The 6,034-nt window shown below is 25.7% G+C and overlaps 1 long non-coding RNA gene across 2 annotated transcripts; it reads right to left on the bottom strand.

Annotated features, from left to right (window-relative positions):
- Window positions 1–2,358: 2,358 nt before the first annotated feature.
- LOC145934122 (uncharacterized) lies at window positions 2,359–3,939 on the bottom strand. 2 transcript variants are annotated; one of them, XR_014424998.1, is made up of 4 exons: window positions 3,902–3,939; window positions 3,507–3,596; window positions 3,279–3,325; window positions 2,359–2,510 (listed from the first exon to the last, which is right to left on the bottom strand). It is a non-coding gene; the product is annotated as an uncharacterized LOC145934122 (long non-coding RNA). The 2 variants fall into 2 exon arrangements; XR_014424997.1 differs by lacking the exon at window positions 2,359–2,510 and having other exon boundaries at window positions 3,146–3,325.
- Window positions 3,940–6,034: the final 2,095 nt, after the last annotated feature.

The raw sequence follows: 6,034 nt of genomic DNA, 5'->3' as shown, positions 1-6,034 counted from the left end.
GAAGCAAGAGTCAAATTCTTAATGAAAATGCAATCAATGTCTTTCAAATATATAATTAAAATGATTAAATTTATCAAACATCTAATTTAATTAAATTATATAAATATTCAGATGGGACCAATATCGTAAAAATAAAATTATTACATAATGAAGCAAGAGTCAAATTCTTAATGAAAATGCATTCAATGTCTTTCAAATAAGTAATTAAAATGATGTGAACATCTGCTCTTAAAAATGCGAGTATATATATATTTGAATAATTTTAATTCATAATTTTTAGTTTTATATATAGTTATACAAATATAATATAATAATTATATATATTGTTATCATTTAAGTATACATTAATCTATTTTACTTTGTGTTACATCGAAAAAAAATTTATTATTATTTCTTTGAATATATTGTTGAATTTAATGTGAAAAAATTATCGTTATAAAAAAAAATGTACAAAATTTTTTTTTTAAATATTTATATCAGATATAATTAATTTCATAAAAATGTGATAATGTGATGTAAATAATATGTTATAATATTTTAAACTCGAATATTTTATGACAGAAATCAGCTGATAACTGTCAAAAAGAATTATGACATTATTTAAAACATATATTATTATTTTAATTTTTATAACATATTATTAGTTTAAAATTTAAATAAATCATTAATTTGCTAATTAAAATTTAAAATAATAATAGGTTATAAAAATTAAAATAGTAATATATGTTGGAAATAATATGTTATAATGCCTTAGCTGCGATTAATATTTTATGACAGAAATCAGCTGATAGTTTTCAAAAATAGCAATCGAATTTTAAGTATTATATTATATTATTTAATACATATTATTATTTTAATTTTTATAACATATTATTTTAAAATTTAATAAACAAATTTTCGCTTAATTAATATTTTTTGACAGAAATCAGCTGATTAAAGTGTTAATTTGCTTATTAATTTTTTAAATAATATGTTATAATATTTTTGACAGTTATCAGCTGATTTCTATCAAAAAATATTAATCAAGAAGAAGGTATTATAACATATTATTTACAATATAATACTATTTTAATTATATTACTATTAAATATATTACTATTTTTACCATATTATTATTTTAAAATTTAATTATCAAATTAATGTTTTAATCAGCTGATTTCTGTGAAAAAATATTAATCAAGTTTATACAAACTTTGTTTTATTTTTTTTTAAATATTCTTTTTAACAAAAAATCGAAGAATGGCGCGCGCGTAGCGCGCGATTGTGTTGTTCTAGTAACTAGTATATAAAATCGAAGAATGCGCGTAGCGCGCACTTGTTTTTTTCCGGTGTTTAAAATAGACGTGTCATAACTTGAAGTTATGATAATTAAATCGCGACATTAAACAATCGAAAAAATTAATCATTGTCCCTAATAATTAAAACTTGTTAAAAAAGATGAAGAAAGAAAGAGCGCATTTAAATATACGAGAAAACATGAATAAAATAATTCTCACTTCGATAATAGAAAATATTTAAAAAAGACTATATAATTATCTTTTTTTTTTTAAATTGAAATATTCATCCTAATTAATTGTGTATTTATTCATTTTGAGGTAACGGATAGTAACTATCTACAATCTACAGTCTACAATCTACATTCTAAATCTACATCTCTACAATCAAATATTTATGAAACCGTTACCTCGTAATAAAATAATAGTTTATCACTTACCAATCGATGTTCAACAGCAGAGGAGATAACTGCATCGAAGCTACGTTGATCTGTAACATACAAATAGAATATAAATTATAACAGCGTTTTAAATAATTATTATCTAATTAGTATTTTAATATCTAATTAGTATTTTACACATTAAATTTTATATTCCACGCGTACAATAATCAGTAGATAGGTATATATAATTGAATAATTTTATAAATTTTGTAAAGATTATTTTTTTAAATATAAAAAACTTTTATAATATTTATACATATAGAGTTATTTCTCTCTAATTTTCCTTTATTTAAATTATTCAATATATAAATAGAATTATATAATATATATGCGTAAAAAAATACGTGATTTATAACAAGTCAAATATTATACATATACATCATATTATATAAATATTATATAAATAATAAACACTCACCACAAAGTTGCTCCGCCGGTGCCTGATGCCTCCTAGTCCTGCTCCTCCTCTCAGGTCAGATTGATCAGGATTGTCCAATAATTCAAGTCAAAGTCTGCTGATTGATGATAACGCGCGATACTTTGGACGACACTCCCGCACTTAAACGCGCGATACTTTATACGACATTCCCGCACTTGAACGCGCGATACTTTGCACGACATTCCCGCACTTAAACGCGCGACACTACCGTCCGATTGTGTCTTATTGTTAGACCGTCGTGTTGCCGATCATATCGCTCAATTTTATGGCGATGTCAAGCACACCATATGTGCTTCATTAGTAATAACTGTCATTTCTTAATAATTACTATTCTATAATATCGATAACACCCCCCTTTAATGAAAATTATAATAAATTAATATTATATATAAAAGGAATTTTGTACGTTCTTTGTTATGAATCCGCGAAATTCGATAATCAATTTTAATATATTCGCGGTTTGCAGTTTATTTCCGAATTACACGATAGCGCAATCGATGAATCACAAAAATAAAAAAAAATAAAATAAAATAACATAATTCGTACTAAAAATTTTAAGATATTATCATGAATTTTTCTGCAAATTTTATATCACTATTACTTTTTCTTTTAGTCCAAAATTATTATATATTCTCAAAATATCCGCAAAATATCTGATATGTTATATATTTTAAAATATAACTTTATTTTAACTAATGTAAACTCAAATGATCAATCAACATAAATGAATGGATTACAAAATATATAATATAAAATCAATTATATAATATAAAATCTGTACATTATAATAATAAGTAATTATAATTATTTAATCATTTAAAATTTATAATCACACATACAATTAATATAATTGTTAGTATGTTCTTTTAAAATAAATTAGATTGAATATATTATGTATTACTATAAAATGTTTCTTTTCCTTTTCTTAAACTGTAATTCTTGAACTGTATTCATAATCTTTATTATACTTTTAATCTTTAATAATCCATTCATTTTAAGGTAACGGAACTATCTACAAAATCTACAGTCTATACACAAGCTACAATCTAGATCTACACATTTCCACACAATCTAATCTCTACAAAACCGTTACCTTTTGTAATAAAATAATTTTTCACTCACCGGTCGATGCACAATAGCGGAGTTAACTGCATTGAAGCTACGTTGATCTGTAACATATAAATAAAATTCAAATTATAGAACTGCTCAAAATAATTAATACTTAAAAAAATTATTATTTTGTATGCATTAAATTTTATATTCGATGCATACAAATAATAAACAGCAATATAATTAAAAAATTTTATAAATTTTTATTTAATAATAATTGAATTAATAATAAATACTTACACAATAGTTGCTCCGCTGGTGCCCGACGTCTCTCTCAGACCTCCTCCTCCTCTCAGATTGTCAAGATCATCAGTCGTCAGTTACGTTGATCTGTAACATACAGTTAAAATTCAAATTGTAGTAGCGCCAAAAATAATTAATATTTTAAAAAATTATTACTGTACGCATTGGATTTTATTTTCCATGCCTACAATAGAGAGCAAGTAGAAATATAGTTGAATAATTTTATAAATTTTTATTTAATTTATAATTTTTATTTAATTTACAATTATTAAATTTTTATTTAATTTATAATTATTTTTTATTTGATTTATAATAATTTTATTATTTTATTTCATTTTATTTTATAAATTTTTATTTAGTAATTGAACTAAATAAACTCAATAAATACTCACTCCATGATTGTTCCACTGGTGCCCAATGTCTCCCAGACCTCCTCCTCTCAGATTATCAAGACAGTCAGTTATGTTGATCTGTAACATATAAATAAAATTCAAATTGTAGCAGCACACAAAATATATAAATATTCAGATGGGACCAATATCGTAAATATGATTTTATTACATAATGAAGCAAGAGTCAAATTCTTAATGAAAATGCGTTCAATGTCTTTCAAATAAGTAATTAAGGTGATTGAAATAATCTTAGATCTCAGTTAATTAAATTATATAAATATTTAAATAGAACCAATATCGTAAAAATAAATTTATTACATAATAAAGCACGAGTCAAATTCTAAATGAAAATGCATTCAATGTCTTTCAAATATATAATTAAAATGATTAAATTGATCAAACATCTAATTTAATTAAATTATATAAATATTCAGATGGGACCAATATCGTAAAAATGAAATTATTACATAATGAAGCAAGAGTCAAATTCTTAATGAAAATGCATTCAATGTCTTTCAAATAAGTAATTAAGATAATTAAACTTATCACACATCTAATTTAATTTAATTATATAAATATTCAGATGGAACCAATATAGTAAATATGAAATTATTACATAATAAAGCAAGAGTCAAATTCTTAATGAAAATGCATTCAATGTCTTTCAAATAAGTAATTAAAATGATTAAACTTTTCACACATCTCATTTAGTTAAATTCCATAGAATCGTTTTCATTAGAGACTTTTTAGAAGTCATTAAAATATTCATGAGATTGTTAATACGAATGCTTATTGAAAATATATATAATGTATAATTTAAATTTCTTTCTGAGTTAATTTAAAAAATAGATTTTTTTAACCAATGTTATATTATTGCATTTTTAGAAAAAAAAAAAAAAAAGAATAACTTTAAGATATTTATGAAATTTTTAATGCGAGTGCTTATCGAAAATATTATAAATTTAAATATATGTATATATGTATAATGTAAATTTATTTCTGAGCTAATCTCAAAAATCAATTTATATCCTAAACAATATTATGTTATTATTATATTAGCGGTTTTTATGTGCTGGCTAATATATATTTCAAATAAATGGCGATGATATAAATTCGATGATAGGTATAATTAGTTAAATAAAATCAATTTACTCACCGATCGTTGAAACGCGGTTATATTTTCGTTGATTGTTGCGTCGCTTCGGAAAGTCGTTCCTATAAATAATATTATATTATTATTATATGAGCGATTTTCATATGCTAGCTATATATTTCAGGTAAATGACAATGATATAATCAAGTAAATAAAGTCAATTTGCTCACCAGTCGTTGAAACGCTGCCATATTCTCGTTGACTGTTGCGTCGTTTCGGAAATCGTTCGCCGAGATGCATTTTCATCGACCAGGCATTACAGATTTCGATTTCCCGCATTAAATAATACGATAGAACGATCACCCGTTACTTTGTACGGCATTCTCGACACCGATTGCACGCACTACGCACCGGATTGCATAAATAACAACGGATAAATAACGACGATATATAACCATCCGCCACTTTCGATATTCGCGATATGTAGTGAAGTAGTACGCTGTGACGTAGTACATCGTGACGTAATGCAACACTTTGTGCGGCGCGAACTTCACGCGGTTCGCGCGCGACACAATCATCTGAAAACGATAAAGTATGTATTGATTAAATATCTCACATCCAAAATATAGTTTTCCCAAAGCACAAAAGCTTGAACGCGATGCGATTCGTACAAATAAATGACGCCAAATGATACATACCTCTTAATAAATAGAATGTTCTATGAGATCGATCGATTCGGAGAAAAAGCGGCTAAGCGGCGTAGCCCGACGGATGCAGACTGTCGTAGGTTGATTAACCGTGATCGCACGAGTTAATTAATACTTCCTGCTAATTGTCCGTGGCACGATTCAATACTCCCAACATTCGTTTGTACGCGGAATTCATTCTTAACGGGAAAAACGCGTGAAAAATGCGGAGCCGATTGAGCGCGATACCGTGACTATCGCGAGGACGCGAGGGACGAAGGACGTGACGTAGTAACTACGTAAGTCAACACTCAACGCGCCGCGCGCCAAATTCAAAAACCATTATAGGCTGTA

The sequence above is a fragment of the Prenolepis imparis genome, unplaced genomic scaffold (assembly GCF_030444845.1).
Source record: "Prenolepis imparis isolate NDT839.2.m4 unplaced genomic scaffold, iyPreImpa1.0 SCAF_3, whole genome shotgun sequence".
Lineage (NCBI taxonomy): Eukaryota > Metazoa > Arthropoda > Insecta > Hymenoptera > Formicidae > Prenolepis > Prenolepis imparis.
The sequence above is the reverse complement of the archived record's forward strand: the minus strand, read 5'-3'. Positions and strand labels throughout refer to the sequence as shown.